General features: G+C 45.1%; 1 protein-coding gene across 2 annotated transcripts in view; it reads left to right on the forward strand.

The window, feature by feature from the left end:
- The first annotated feature begins 204 nt into the window (after window positions 1-204).
- The window catches only part of TRIM2 (tripartite motif containing 2), a 116,295-nt gene continuing 99,709 nt past the window's right edge, over window positions 205-16,790 (forward strand). The window contains exon 1 of one of the 2 annotated variants that reach the window (XM_087866526.1): window positions 205-325. The gene's annotated coding sequence lies outside the window, so the exon portion shown is untranslated. The remainder of the gene's footprint in view (window positions 326-16,790) is intronic. The other variant, XM_045798789.2, reaches the window with a different exon arrangement.

A 16,790-nucleotide genomic window follows, 5' to 3' on the forward strand; every position in this document is an offset into this window, starting at 1 on the left:
TATAAAGATGAGGACTTGGCCCTTCCAGTTTGGCTCCGTCTCCAGCTCTCTGGTCTCCCCGACTTCAGGATGAAACATAATATCTTAAGCTGACAGAGCCTGAGGAGGCGGATCATTGGCTCCCATTGTCCCCTGATACTGCAGCCCCGCCCCTTTGGCTTGTGCTGACAAGCTGTTTATATTTTTGTAAGGGCCACCCTTTAACTCAGCAGCCTGATGACTATAATGGGCCCAATTGTCTGTGGGCCGCAGAGAGCTGAGTCCCCACATCCGAGGAGGCCGGGGCCAGTCTCTGATCCACAGGAGTGGCCGTTATGGAACACGGGTAAGGACGATTCTGGTGTGTGATGATGCTTTTTATGGGCTAGTTGGTTAATCCTGGGCACCGTTTAAGAGAAACAAGTTGCAATTGAATTGCTAGCTTTTTCTTGGTTTTCATGTGTTGCCTGCTAACCACGGAAGGAGAAGATCATTTCTCTGGGGTTTGCTGACAAAGCTCCTAAGGGTCCTGGTCAACCCAGGCAAGAAATGCGCAGGGAAGCGAAAAACGAGGGGAGAGAAAGTGGGCTTGACACCAAAGCAACATGGGAGAAGCAAAGCACACGGCTGCTTCAGTGATGTGGTGAGGCTCAGAGGCTGTTTTGTTTCCTGACTGAAGTGTTCACAGTCAGGAGTTTGGCTCTGCCACTATGGGACTTCTGTAAGCCGGCTGTTAGCCGATGGAACTCTGTCGACCCGCTTGGAAGGGGTCTCGTATCTGCTGTGTTTTCAAAGGGCAAACCCTAGTCGTCTTGTGTGTCATAAATAGTTCTATTCAGAAATGTGGGAATGGTTTGGAGCCGGCAGGCTGTAAAGTTTTACTGCCCATAAAAGTGTTCAAAGGGTACTCTGGCTGTCTGCAGTGGGGCTCAGGAATGAAGGAACAGCCCCAGGCGATTCGAGCATTTGTCCTTGACTACCCAAGAGAGAAGTCAGGGGAGCCAAGTGGCCGCCATGGGAGAGGGGGTGAAACCTGAAATGGGCTTAGCTAGCCCACCTGGGGTTCTTTCTGGTTTCGTGCTTGTATATAAATGAGCGAGGGCAGAAAACTGCTCGGGCTCCAGTCTTTGCTGCCTGAGTCCATCATCCCGGCTTCTCCATTGGGCGCTAAGACGCCCTTCGTGGCGCAGAGGGGGGCGGGAGGCAAGGGGGGTGTGCTGTGTTCCTCGGGCCACAAGGGGGAGGGGATGGCGCAGGGAGAGCCCTGGGAATCTCGTTGGAAATAACTGCCTCCTGCTAACGGGAAAATCACCCATGGCAGCTCTGATCAGAGAATTTTGTTCTGGCTTTTCTAAGGAGCCTCACGATGTGAAGTCGGTGAACTCACTGTCAGTGTTTGTATGGACAAGAGCCCGAGAAACTGGAAAGGTGGATTTTTAACTTTCAGAGAAACTAAAGGCAACTCATGGGACTTGATGACATCTGGCACTTTATACATCTTCCCACTTCTTTTTTTTTTTTTTAAAGAGATTTAATTTTTTTAAGATTTTATTTATTTATTTGACCGAGAGAGAGACAGCCAGCGAGAGAGGGAACACGAGCAGGGGGAGTGGGAGAGGAAGAATCAGGCTCCCAGCGGAGCAGGGAGCCCGATGCCGGGCTCCATCCCAGGACCCTGGGATCACACCCTGAGCCGAAGGCAGACGCTTAACAACTGAACCACCCAGGAGCCCCACATCTTCCCACTTCTAAGCCCCAGAATTTGTATTTGTTATCTGGATACACCTCATTTAAAGCCAACACGTTTGGGGGATCCTGGAGGAATTAAGTCAGATGCAGAGGTGTTTTTTAAATGAATTTGACCCAAAGCAACCTGAATGTTTCAGCTCAGTGTATGAGAATAGCAGGAGGTCTCTAAGTGAAGCCATCGTCTCCTGCAGTGGCCTGAGAGCCCAGGAGAGGGGGGATGAGTTGCCCCATGGGTGGTCTTGTAAAGGGACAGGCAGGTGGGGTGGAGGCTCAGCAGGGAAAGGACAGGGCTGCCTCATCCTGGCCTCCCGCCTCAGGCCTCACACACCTTAGCCTCCTTCAGATCTGTGCATTGCCCATTCCCACTGGGCAAACACCCCCAAATGGCAAGATGGCAGAATGAGGAAGGACAAAGTGGAGGGCCAGTGACAGAGAGGATGGGGTGAATTCCAGGAGACCCCACAAGACACAAATGTCCAGCATCTTTTATCAGAATGGTGGGCATGCCAGGTTCCCGGAATTTCAGAGGCAGAATTTACAGAGGCTAACGCCCACATAAGAGATGTACAATAACAGTGTTCTAGAGGCTTTAAACACTGAGGACTGTTCTCATGGGAGCACAAAATCAAATAAGCAAGCGTGTGTGGATGAAATACTCTGACATGGCACATATCAATGGTAATAACAAGGACCATTTATTGAGCACTTACTTTGTGCCAGAGTTTTATCTCACTCAGTCCTCACCAACTCCTTAAAGTAAGGACAGGTATTGTCCTCGTTTTACAGAGAAGGGAGCTGAGGCCGAGAGGTTAAGTAACTTGCACAAAGTCACACAGCCAGTAAGCCACCTGAAATGTGAGTCACCAGGAAGGGATCCAGGACATAGCCTTGTGTTATGAACTGAAGATTTCCTGTGGACTATAGCTGGCATTTATACTCACAGCTTTTCAAGAATTCATCTAGTCACTGCTACCAAAATGTGTCCTCCTGAAGAAGCTAATTGGCAATTGGGAAGGAAAGCCAAGAACTACTTCCTTTAAATGGGTGAGAGTGCCGAATCTAACAGTCTAGCCCCACTGAGCCAAAGGCCAGGAAGTGCCAGCTGCGGGGAGGCGTTTGGGGCCTGGCCCAGCCACATGGGTGGGCCCATGTTGCGTGATGTGGTGCCACAAGAGGGATGACACACAGAAGCAGACACTCAAGAACACGGAAGTTGAAAGGACAACCTCTGGTTTGGACAAACCTGGTTCAAGCCTACCTTTGCCTGCGTTCTTGTATAACATCGGGCAAGGTGCCTCTTCACTCTAAGACTCAGCTTCCCCAGCTAGGTGGTGGGGGCACAATGTCTGTGTCCCTGGCCTAAGGTAAGGCTGAAATGTAATGGGAACGAGTTCTCACAAATGCTCAGTCAATATGAATTCTTTAGTTATGACTGCTCCCAGCACCCAGAGGCAGTCCAAAATACAGACCGAGTTTGTGGAATGCCTATCTGGTTTGCCGGTGGCATCTGGAGAAGGGGAATGGTGGGAGGGCGCGGCATGGCAGACAGAGCTGCCAGCTGGCCCTCTGGTCTCTGCTCCTCCACCAGCCATCGGGAGGCTCCGGATAAGCACACCTGCTCCGCACCACGGTTTCCTGATCTTGTCCATGAGGTGACATCTTCAAGGTCCATTCTAGCTTCCCATCTATGACTCTAGATCTGACAGAAATCTCCCTCACAGGGACCTGTAAGCATCACTTCTTCATGGTGTGAAATCACCCCAGAGCTCACTGTTGATCATGCTTATCCATACGGAGGGATCATCTGAGAAGTAATAGATGGGCCTGAAATACTCTCCTGGAATCTGCTAGTTTGAGAATGTCCTTTGAAAAATACGCTTCTTATTTTCTCAGGAGGTAACACATTCAAGTCTGTTACTTTATGTGATAAGAAGACACCCATGTCTTTGGATGTTTGAAGATAATTGGAAAATGCATTAAACAGATACAGTTTTCTAGAGGCAAAACTTGGGCGCAGCTAGAAAAAAAGCAGCTCTGAGTAGCAGGAGATCCATTGCTCTATGTGTGGCCACAGGTGCTAGTCTCATATTTTCTTGCTTCTTCTCTCTGCCCATCTTCTGGCTGCTGCAAGACCCATGCCGCATCCGTACAATGGTGAACGTTCTTGGTGTGCCAAACACAGAAGAGGTTCGAGGGGCTCCTCATAGCCAGAGACCTGCCAGGTTAGGAACTCAGATGGTGTCATGTTCATTCCTTTCTCTCCTGCTGCTCTCTTTGTCTTCCTCCCTTCCTCACTCAAACATTTACTGATCACCTGTCACTGTGTGCTAGTCTCTGGGGATAGAGAGCTCAAAACCGTGGTGTTGGCTCTAGAGGAATTCACATTCTGTTGAGGAATTCCATGGGGCAGTGTTATGACAGACATATGTACAAGATGGGAGGGAGCACCCGTAGCCAGACTTGGGACATCAGTGAAGGCTTTGTGAGGAATGGATAACACAAGAAGGGAGGGAGTATGGAAGATTGAGGAGGAGTGGGTTAAATGGAGGTGGAGGGAAGAGTGACTGGTGCTCACAGTTTCTGATTCGTTTGGTCAGTGGTGGGTCTTGTGGACATCAGTGTACCAATGGTGGAAGCTGTTGAGTCAAGGGAATCGGCCGGTGCAAAGGTGCAGAGGCAGGAGACAATATTCAGGGAAAAACCAGTTGTTTGGTTTGTTTGAAACCCAGCATGTGAATGAATGAGTAATCCTGGATGAGATGGAACCGACAGGAAACGGAACCAAAGAAAATTGTCTCATGAGGACGAAGCACATGTGGCAAGATCTTGAGTGCTGAATATTTCAGGATCCATTGTACTATTATGTCTACTTCTGTGTTTATTACAAATGTTCATGGTAAGTTTTATGGAAAGTAGAATATCCCATAGAGGCACCAAGACCAGAACATAGCTCAAAGAGATCTGAACTTGAATCACTGGTCTGCTGGTTTCTAGTGACTACTGAGGACTCTGGGAAGTTACTTAACCTCTCCAGTTCTTGTTTTCCTCACGCAAACGTGGGAATAATAATCATATCTACCTTCTTGGGCTTTGATGAGGATTGAAAGGATAGAACACGGAGAAGGCCCTCCATAGTGTTTGGCGTGGAGCCATCCCTCTTCCATCACAGATGGATCATCTCGTTCATTCTGATTGAGGTTTCTAGATGATGCCCCGCGGAGTGCCAAGCAGAGAAGATTTAAATGTCTGACAAGTTACAGAAGTATGAACCTGCAAGGCAGGGTCTGGAGCTGGGAACAAATCTGGCGCAGTGGTGGGGAGTGAAGAATATAGCTACACCACAGACTCATGTGTGTGAGTTTGGAGGGTTTAGTCCCTGCAGATGATGGCTAAGGAACAGAGAGCCTGCTGACCTCCCTGAGTGGAGCAATGGAACACCGATTTCATTCATAATCCTTTGCATTCCATGTATTTTCTGTCTACCTAAATTTTCAAATGCGGCACATCGACATCGTCACGTTCACTTAATAGACATACTATTTTGTTATCCAGGATGTTAAAGGGACCTATCAAAAAAGATGGAAGGTGAATTTGGGATTGCACACTCTGGGGAACCCCTGGGAGCCATTGAGACACACCTCAAGTTGCACCTGCTGGAACCCCTATCACACCCTTATTACACCTGCAGCCCTGATCAGCTTTTCAAGGAGAACGGTTCCTGGTAGGTCTTTCACTACCAGGTGTGTTTGCCCACTCTCAGCCTGCACTTTCTAGTACCGTACCTGACAAGCTGACCCTTAAGGAAGGACACACTTCACATTTTACAGCTGAGAACTGCAAATAGAACTTGAGTGAAATTACTCAAACAGTTGACTCTAGAAACCGCAAGGAGCCAAACGGCCGACCTCTGACTTTACAAACAGCAGATACGCTCTTGGACACCAATCTCTGGAACTCACTTGGAAAATGTTATGTATCTCTTAAGGGGTGTGTAGGAGGAAAACATTTAAATCTGTAGCCTCCATGTAAATAAACGCAGGGCTGGCAGTTTTCATGTGTTCTTTGAAGTGTTAAAGAGCTAAATACGTATATCCTGAGATCCCACCAAGGACCCTCTGAGGATGGAGTTCTCACCACATGGGAACTTTCCTTCCCCCAACCTCTCTGCTCTTCCCAGAAGAGTAAAACACAGAGTGGAAACTGAACTCTGAAGCTGTAACCTGACTTTGGAACTATATACCGTAAAGAGCACCGTGTATTTTCCAAGATAACTTCAAGTCATAGAGTTTTCCAAGGTATTCCCAGTTGCAACATTGAAAGACAATTTTTTTTTTATTTATTTGAGAGAAAGAGAGAGCACAAGTGGGGGGAGGGGCAGAGGGAGAAGCAGACTCCCCACTGAGCAGGGAGCCCAACTCGGTACTCAATCCCAGGACTCCAGGATCATGACCTGGGCCAAAGGCAGACACTTAAGCAACTGAGCCCCCCACCCCCAGGCACCCTGTAATTTTATTTTTTACTTTTTATTTTTTTTTTAAGATTTTTTTTTTTAAGTGATCTCTACACCCAACATGGAGCTCGAACTTACAACCCTGAGATCAAGAGTCGCGTGCTCTCCCGACTGAGCCAGCCGGGGCCCCTGGCTGAGTTGATTTTAAATACAAGAGCTTCAAAATGTTGCTGAGGAGTTTCTGTCTGTCGCCCCAGTCCGGTGAAATCTGCAAGGCTGGCTCCTGCCGGGGCCCTCCAGTGTCTCACCAGCAGTGGGCAAGAGTGCGCTTCCAGAAAGGCCCAGGAGAGCCAAATGTAGTTACCGAGTCACTGACATACTGGTTCCTCCCCTGGGACCCGAGCATAAGAACGAGGGCTCTCAGGATAAGATTGTTGACCTGCACTCCTCACTGGATGATTCGATTTCCTTAAGAGCATTTTTTTTAAGGTTTATTTTATTTATTTGAGAGAGAGAGAGAGCACGAGAGGGAGGGGCAGAGGGAGAGAGAATCTGAAGCCCACTCCGCACTGAGCCCAGAGCCCGGAGCCCAACGCAGGGCTCGATCTCACAACCCTGACGTCAGGACCTGAGCCAAAACCAAGAGTGGGTTGCTCAGCCGACTATGCCAGCCAGACGTCCCTCCTTAAGCGCATTTTTAACAACAACAACAACAAAGCAGTGATCAGTGATTCCTTCGAAACATGGCCCCTTTGTGTCCTCCACAAGGATAACTATGACGTCTTCTGGAGACTATCTGTGGTCTGGGCACACTGGGGGCACAGCATAAATATTCATTAACGCTGGTCCATTGCGAAAAGAGAATGGAAAGACCCTGTAAGGTGGCAGTGACCCTACACGCCCCAGAAGTCTGGTTGGAACTGTGGCGAGGAAAGATAGCGACAAGGCCTGGACAAAGCAGCTCTCTTCCCACACTCCGCGCCCGCAGTGAACCAAGGGCCGCCATTGTCTGAGCTGTCACTGGCGGGCCCGGAGGGGGCCGTGGCAGCCGCCCAGCCTTCCCCGTTGCTGTCCAGGGGTATTCAGGGAATACGGGCCTCCAGTGGAAGCTTCCTTTCTCTCCCAGGCCCTGCCGCCCAGGGCTCCAGGGCGGCCCTCTGCACAGAGCTGGTGCTGTCTGGGCTTCTGGTGTGCCTTTGGAGGAGCAAGTTCTTGGCGGACGGGAGAGGCTGACAGTGAAGGGACTAGGGCTTGGGGACTGCTGGCCTTTGTCCTATCCAGAAATTGAGGTTACTGGGTCACAGCAGTGCCGCAATACCGTGTGAATTTCCAAGGCTGGCTGTAAACCTGGTCCTTTGGAAGGAAAGCACATCTGGCTTGTGTCCACACTCACACCGAGAGCTTTAAAAGTGGGGCAGGGGTCACCTCAGCGCAGCCCCCCAGGTCGTTTCTGTGGGAGCTGGGGTATGCATGCCTCCTTCCCCAAGTGGTGGGAAATCTCCACTCCCTGTCCTGCAGTCCCTGGGAAGCCCAAGGCGACGAGGGGAGGGGGGCAGGGGGCAGGGAGAAGAAAAGAGGAGGTGGGGGGTGCTGGAGATTAGGGAAAGCAGCCCAGCTTTTTTCTCTCCCCAAGTCTTGTCTGTTGCTGTGGCGGGAGTTCTTGTTTGGGGGACTTTTTTTTTTCCTTTTAGTCAAAGCAATGCATTCTGGTGCTGCCAGTGGAACAGCTCTTTCCAGTTCCTTCTCATGGTAAATGTGCACATAGCATCCAGGCCTAGGCTTGTATCTGTAATTCCCTTACTAATTCCGAAAGGGATTTAGGTTTTGTTCCGTTCACCTTCTCCTCACAGAGCACGTACTTTCTCAGCCACTGACTGGAAACCTTTGTGCGTGTGGTATCACCAGGCCATCAGGCTACAACTCTTCGACTAACGATGGCGAGGACTAACACTGCTTAAGCACTAACTGTATATCAGGGACTGTTCTAAGTGCTTTATGTTTACAAGCTAGTGAACACTCCAAGATAGATATTCTTATTCTCTATTTTCTTTCTTTTTTTTTTAAAAAAAATATTTATTTGAGAGAGAGAGAGAGAGCAAGCTGGTGGAGGGGCAGAAGGAGAGAGAAACTGAAGCAGACTCTGAGCTGAGCGTAGAGCTTGACCTCATGACCCTAAGAGCATGACCTGAGCCAAAACCAAGAGTCAGATGTGTAACCAACTGAGCCATCCAGCGCCCTTTAGTCTCTATTTTCAAATGAGGAAACTGACGCTCAGAGAGTTAAGAAAGTTGCCCAAGGTCACACAGCTGGTCAGGGGCAGGCTGGCATTTGGGCTCCAGAACCTGCATTTTTAACCCCTGTGCCATCCCCCGAGGGGTGCTTCATATGCTTTTGTATGGGTGCGCAAGAGTGTATGCATTTATTCCCCTATTTCTGGTCATTTCACATCTTTCAAACATTGTTTCTGTTATAAATAATGTGATGAATGGTTTTGTAATAATAACTAATAGTTCTTAACAAGTGTTAAACCACTATGTGACAGGCACTGTTTCAAGTTTTTTATGTGACTCTTTGTAACAACCTACTATTGTTACCATGTAACAGATGAGGAAACCGAGGCACAGAACAGTTGGTGAAATATTTTGTCCCGGATCGCACAGTTAGGAAGGGACAGAGCTATCCCAGAGCTACTACCCCTATGTTGTGGTCCAGACAAATACCCATCAGCGCACCTCTGATACTGCCTTGAGAAAAATTTTTAAGCTGGAATTACTAGAGCATAACGTACAAACATTTTTAAGGATCTAGATACATATCCTTAAACTACTTTCCAGTAACACTGGATGGTTATGCTAGTTTGTGTTCCCACGAGCACCCTGCAATTGATTAAGGAATCTAAGTTAGATAAGAAAGGCCTTGGTAAATGGAGATGTCCCTCCAGCCCCGGGCAATGTATTCATAAACCATTTAGCTTTCGTGGACCGATCTAGGCACTTCCTATCATGACAAAATATATCTAGCTCAAAACTACACTTGGAAAGGGGGGATCGGTGGTGCTGGTCATGGTCTGTTTCTTGATCTGGCTGGTGTTTACCCTGTTTTCGTTCCTTTGTGATAATTAATGGAGCTGTTGCTTTAGGACTTGTGCACTTTCCTGTTTGTAATTTATACTTATTAAAAGCTTATTTTATTTTAAAGATTTTATTTATCTATTTGACAGAGAAAGAGGGAGAGAGCACGAGCCAGGGGGAGAGGCAGAAGCAGACTCCCCACTGAGCAGGGAGCCCGACGCGGGGCTTGATCAAGGAACCCTGGGATCATGACCTGAGCCAAAGGCAGATGCTTAACTGACTGAGCCACCCAGGCGCCCCTAAAAGTTTATTTTAAAAAAAGAATCTATGTATCCGATATACATGTTTTGGATGTTAGCCTCAGAATACATTGAAATCGATCATAAAGAATAAGAAAGTGACTCAATTGTCACCATATTTTCTCCTTATGTTGGATAAAAGGACATTTTGAAAGAAACATTTTCATGGTTTCTTCTTTTGAATCGCTAATGCAAGAATTGAAAAGACATTGAATTACAACAGTTCTAAGAAGTAGGGTTCTCAAAAAGCCCTTTGCCTCTTTTTATTGTGTTTGTTTTGTCCAAGTAAGATTTTTTTGTTTGAGACTTCAAAAGCATGACACGTATTTAACATATGCAGAGCTTATGATGAGTGAGTTTTTGGCAAGGACCTGAGAACAAATACTAAGATCCCAGAGAGAATTATTCTCTTCCTGTCTTGCCTTTCTAATGTGTTCTTCCTTAAGGCTTGGTTTTGAAGTCATCTGTGGTTCTGTGATCTGGCCTGATGCCCCGATTGAGTAATGTCCCTGGAGGCTCAGGACCATCTTTCTGTGGCTAATGCATGGTCCTTCCAAAGGACCCTGATGCATGGGATGCATCAAGAAGATCAATATAGCATCCAGAAAACACTGTAAGAGAGGATGCTCTTACTCTCGTGGAAGCCAGTGGTCATTTCCTTGTCAGATTCCCAATTGTTTGGAAATATTATTTTAGCGCTCATTTCCCTTTGCTGATTTTATATCTGATCTAAAATTAATTGTTTAGCCCCACTCAGTTTCTCAGTCCCTGGACTCCAGTTGTAATTTTTATCAGTTATTCCTTTGCCATAGGGGATTTAAAAGGATGCAGAATAAGAGAGTATCTTGTGCCTTTTAGGACAAGACAAAAGGAGGCATGTTTCCCAGTTCCTCCTTTATTTACCACCCCCTAAATGGTCTCTCCATGAGATTCTGTGAGCTCTTTGATTAGGTTACTAATATTCCTTTGTTTAGACTGACTGTCTTCCATTTCTACCTAACATCTTACCATTACCTCTGTTATCAGTCGGCTCAGGTTGCCATAACAAGATGCCACAGCCTGGGTGATTTAAACAACAGAAACTTATTTTCTCAGAGTTCTGAAGGCTGAAAGTCTAAGATCTAGATACCTGCATGATCAGGTTCTTGTGAGGAATCCAGTCCGGGTTCAAAGATAGAGGTTGTGCCTTCACGTGGCCCTTTAACCGTGCACACAAGTGGAGAGAGAGAGCTCTGTGTCCCTTCCTCTTCTTATAAAGATACTAATCCTATTGGATTAGGGTCCCATCCTTATGACTTCATTTAACCTCAATTATTTCCCCATGGTCCCTATCTCTAAATATCTTAATGGGGGGGTTAGGGAGTCAATGCATTAATTTGGCCCTCCCTGGGGGTGGCAGGTGGGGGGGGGTACAAGACACAATTCAGTCTGTAATATTACCATAGCCAATACAATTAAAATTAAGGTTTGTTTTCCCTTTCAAAGTAGCTCTCTTTCCTCCTAGTGTCTCTGTTAAATGACTTTTAATTTTTTAGTTTGTCGAACACTTTTGGATTTCTGCTAACTCTATTACAGAAATCCAGACATACAGGAAACATAGACCCTATGCAAGTAGACTCTTCAAGGAGTTTATAAAGTCGTGACATAGGGGAACGGCACGCACAAGTAACCAGAACATTACATTACATGTTAGAAAACACTGTCAATGAACTACAGTGTGCTCTGAGAGTCAGAGGAAGAGATTACCTTCATCCAAGGGCCACTCTTTGAGCGTCCTCATCAGGATTCGGTCTAGAGAAAATGTAGGAACGGCCACACCAGGCTCAGCAGGAACAGACACCATGAAGGCAGGAAGGTACAGGTCAGTTGAAACTTGGGAAATCAAGAGAGGAACGCTGTGGAGTTTAATCTTGGGTCTTAGGTTCTAAAGTCAGCGCTGAAGGAGAGAGGCTCAGTGACAAATGGCCCCTGACAATGTGGACATACTGTCCCAATAGCACATGTTTTACCTCCAGTGTTAGAGGAGAGCACGGTTTCTTTGAGCACCGGATGAAGTAGGTGGCTATGTTCGGGGGCTGTCCTGGAGGTGCGTAGGGAGAAAGAAGAGTTGGGGGAGAGGGAGGGAGAGAGAGGAAAATGAATGAATGAGACCACGCTTACCGTGGCTGATGCTCACACAATGATAACCATGGGAGAGCCAAGATCGACTGAGAGAATTGCAGATTCTCCCCAACTTCCTCCCCCAAAATGGACAAAGAACATGAACTGGAAACTTAAAGGAAATATTAATGGAAATGATCATATTTAAAATGTTCCACATCGCTAGTGATCAAATAAATACAAATTGAAAAAAATGTTATTTTTAATTGAAGTATAAGTGACATATATTATATTAATGAATAAATACAAAATTTAAAAACGATTTACTATTTTCTCCTTATCAGAGTAGCAGATATTTTATTTATTATTTTTTATAATAATTTTGTATTATGTTATGTTAGTCACCATACAGTATATCCTTAGTTTTTGATGTAATGTTCCATGGTTCATTATTTGCGTCTAATACCCAGTGCACCATTCAATATGTGCCCTCCTTAATACCCATCACTGGCCTATCCCAATCCCCCACCCCCCTCCCCTCTGAAGCCCTCAGTTTGTTTCCCAGAGTCCATAGTCACTCATGGTTCATTCCCCCTTCTGTTTACCCCCCTTCATTCTTCCTTCCTTCTCCTACCAATCTTCCTGCTATTTCTTATGTTCCATAAATGAGTGAAACCATATGATAATTGTCTTTCTCTGCTTGACTTATTTCACTTAGCATAATCTCCTCCAGTCCCGTCCATGTTGCTGCAAATGTTGGGTAATCATTTTTTCTGATGGCTGAGTAATATTCCATTGTATATATGGACCACATCTTCTTAATCTAGTCATCTGTTGAAGGGCATCTCAGCTCCTTCCACGATTTAGCTATTGTGGACAATGCTGCTATGAACATTGGGGTGCATATGTCCCTTCTCTTCACTACGTCTGTATCTTTGGGGTAAATACCCCGTAGTGCAATTGCTGGATCATAGGATAGTTCAATTCTTAACTTTTTAAGGGACCTCCACACTGTTTTCCAAAGTGGCTGTACCAACTTGCATTCCCACCAACAATGTAAGATGGATCCCCTTTCTCCACATCCTCTCCAACGTTCGTTGTTTCTTGCCTTGTCAATTTTTGCCATTCGAACTGGCATAAGGTGGTATCTCAATGTGGTTTTGATTTGAATTTCCCTGATGGCTAATGATTTTGAATATTTTTTCATGTGTCTGTTAGCCATTTGTATGTCTTCACTGGAAAAGTATCTATTATCTTCTGCCCAGTTTTTGATTTGATTATTTGTTTCTCGTGTATTGAGTTTGAGAAGTTCTTTGTAGATCTTGGATACCAGTCTTTTATCTGCAGTGTCATTTGCAAATATCTTCTCCCATTTCCGTGGGCTGCCTCTTAGTTTCTTTGACAGTTTCCTTGGCTGTGCAGAAGCTTTTTATCTTGATGAAGTCCCACAAGTTCATTTTTTCTTTTGTTTCTCTTGCCTTTGGAGATGTGTCATGAAAAAAGTCAGATTAGCAGATACTTTAAAGGAACACCGTTGGTGAAGATGCATATCTCAATTTCATACATTGCTAATGGGAATGTAAATTGATATAACCTTTCAAGAAAGTAATTGTGCAGTCTTACTCTCTTGAGAGCCCTAGAAATGTGAATACACCTTGACTTGATAATTCCACTTACAGGGGTCTGTCTTGAAAATATAGAGATGTGGACAAAGATTTGTGTTTAGCAATTTCATTGAAGTTTCATTTATAATAATTGGAAGTTTAGAAACAATCTAAATGTGAACAGTCTGGAAACTTGCTGTATAAATGATACATCAATTAATGGCATATTCTTGGTTATTTAAAAAGGTGTTTTCTAATAATTTGATATAAAATGAATATTATAGGATTTTTTAAGATTTTATTTTTTATTTTCTTATTTTATTTTTTTTTAAAGAGTTTATTCTTAAGTAATCTCCACACCCAACTTGGGGCTCAAACCTACAATCCCAAAATCAAGAGTCCCACGCTCTACTGACTGAGCCACCCATGCACCCTTGACAGGATATGTTTTTTAAAAACAGGTTCCAGGGGCACCTAGGTGGCTAAGTTGATTGGGCCTTGGGGTCTTGGGATTGAGCCCCGCATCAGGCTCCTTGCTCTGCGGGGAGCCTGCTTCTCCCTCTCCCTGCCACTCTCCCTGCTTGTGCTCTGTCTCTGTGAAATAAATAAATAAAATCTTCTTAAAAAAAAGTTCCAGATTATATGTATAGTAAAAATATGCACAGGGGCGCCTGGGTAGCGCAGTGGTTGGGCATCTGCCTTGGGCTCAGGGCGTGATCCCAGCGTTCTGGGATCGAGCCCCACATCAGGCTCCTCCGCTAGGAGCCTGCTTCTTCATCTTCCACTCCCCCTGCTTGTGTTCCCTCTCTCGCTGGCTGTGTCTCTCTGTCAAATAAATAAATAAAATCTTTAAAAAAAAAAAAGTAAAAATATGCACAAAGAAGAAAAAGAGAGACAATAAATGGTAATGTCATTTACTAATTCTATTCATATTCGAATATGTACTAAGCATATTGTATGTCTTGCAATTTATTTATCATAGATAGTAGGTCTATAGATAGATTTCTGTTTTATTCTTTATACTTTTCTGGGTTTTCCAAATTCTCTAGAGCATCTAATTGCTTTTTATCTGAAATATGCATTTTAATAAATTCATTTCATCTCTTAGGGCCCAAGCCCACCCTTCCCTGAAGTTCTGGTTACTGGAGTAGGAAGTGATCTCAGTTTCCGGTGACTTTCAAATCCCTTTTATCTCATATGGTCTTGAATTACAGCCGCATGTACATGTGATTTTCTTTGCCACTAGTGTGGGAGCTCCTGGAGAGCAGGGATCAGGCTTAGAGGTCCTAAGTTTGTAAGCAAAGCCTAGCTCTCCCTCCCCACCTTTTCCGTAAAGCCTCTCCTGCTACTTGAAAAAGTGGGTGAGTTCTGCGTGTGAATCCTCAAGACAATTTTTTATACCTCTGTAATTCTGCTTTGGGCTGCAGTTAATTGTATTTTGAGCATCCTACTCATCATCCAGCTCCTTATTCCGGGAAGTAAACCTTGTTCCTTTTTGTGCCCAGAGAGGCGCCTTGCATTTAAAGTGTGTGCTCAGTAAACACCAGTTGGACTTATGACTGAATGAACCCAGGCCCTTTCCAGCTATTTCAAACAGGTGCCTTTCAGCTGGCCCTGAATCTGGAAAGTTTAAGATTTCTGTGCAGGTGCAGGGGCAGGAGGGCGGGATAAGAAAGCCTACAAAAACTAAGCAGACTCAAACCCTGAGCAGTGCCAGTCATGAAGCCCCATCCACCAGAAAAATCTGCCAGGAAATGCCTTCACCTTGACTCATGATGCCCCAAATAATAGTCTTTGCTCCTCTCTGGGTCCTGAGAACTTTCTCTGGGAAGCTTTCCCTTTTTTCACCATTTCACAAACTCCTAGAGATTAACTCCCAAAAGAATTCCATTCTTCCAGCCATAAATTGAACACTGTACATTCATCCTGCATCCCAGATTAAGTCCTAATCCTCCAAATGTGACCATTAAGAGAAGAGTTGAAAATCAAAGATTGTATACATGTTTCAGAATTTAAAAAAATAAGAAAATAAGTCACAAGGTTCAGTTCAGTTTAACACGTTGTGCTCCAAGTTTTGGCAAAGCCTTGTCCTGCACACTACGGATGGTGTAAAGATTAAATAGGACACTGATATCATTCATAAGATCCCACACGGTGATGGCAGTGTAACAGAGGGAAGGGAGGGGTGGAGTGGGAGGGGTCTGGAGAGAGGGAGAACACTGCACATGACTTCCAAGGTTCTGGGTCAGGACTGGATAGAGGTGGGAATAGTTGGGGGGGGCTGCTGGTAGCTATAATTGTGTTGGTGGTGGCCATCGATACTTTGGGTCTGTGCCCCGGAAATGTAAGATGTGGGCGAGTGGGATTCAGATAGAATAAGATAAAGTTCTGGGGTGCCTGGATGGCACAGTCAGTTGAGCATCTGACTCTCGCTTTCGGCTCAGGTTGTGGTCTCAGGGTCATGAGATCAAGCCCCACATCGTGCTCCACTCTCAGTGGGGAGTCTGATTGAGATTCTCTCTCCCTCTGACTCTCCACCCCTCCCCCAAACAAATAAATACATGTTTTAAAAAAAAAGAATGAGAAAAGCTCTAGGGGAAAAAAAACAAAATTCTGAGGCACTATTGGATAGAAGATGAGAAATGAGACAGATTGTTATAGAAAGTAAGATAGTAAAGGATTGTATTTAATAGAACTCAGTGCATCTGCCAGTGTTCTTAACTACTGACAATAGAAACTACTCTAGTTGGTTTGACCATAAAATGAATTTATTAAAAAATATAAGGACACCACAAAGAAAGTGAAAGGACAACCTACAGAATAAGAGAAAATATTTTCAAATCATATATCTGATAAAGGACTTGTATCCAGAATATAAAAGTTCAATAATAAAAGATAAATTTTAAAAGACAATTTAAAATGGGGGAAGAGGGACACCCGGGTGGCTCAGTCAGTTAAACATCTGCCTTCAGCTCAGGTCATAATCCCAGGGTCCTGGGATCGAGCCCCGCATCAGGCTGTCTCCTCAGTGGGGAGTCTGCTTCTCCCTCTCCCTCTGCCTGACACTCTGCCTACTTGTGTTCTCTCTCTCTGTCAAATACATAAATAAAATCTTTTTTTTTCAATGGGGAAAGAATGGTGGTTGCATAACATTGTGAATGTACTTCATGTCACTGAACTGCACACATAAAAATGGTTAAAATGGTAAATTCTAGGTTATGTATATTTAACTGCAATTTTAAAAATTATTTTTTAAAAATGTGCAAAAGATTTCTGGGGCTCCTGAGACACTCCGTCAGTTGAGCATCCGACTCCTGATTTCAACTCATGGCATGATATTAGGGTCCTGGGATCGAGCTCCTATGTTGGGCTCCATGCTCAACAAGGAGTCTGCTTCTCTCTCTCTCTCTCCCTCCCTCCCCTTCTGCTCCTCCCCACTCATACACCTGCGCATGTTCTCTCTCTCTCAAATAAGGAAATCTTTTCTTTCTTTCTTTCTCCCTTTCTTCCTCTCTTCTTTCTTTCTTTCTTTCTTTCT

Source organism: Ursus americanus, chromosome 13 (assembly GCF_024610735.1).
Source record: "Ursus americanus isolate L20-20 chromosome 13, mUrsAme1.1.p, whole genome shotgun sequence".
NCBI lineage: Eukaryota > Metazoa > Chordata > Mammalia > Carnivora > Ursidae > Ursus > Ursus americanus.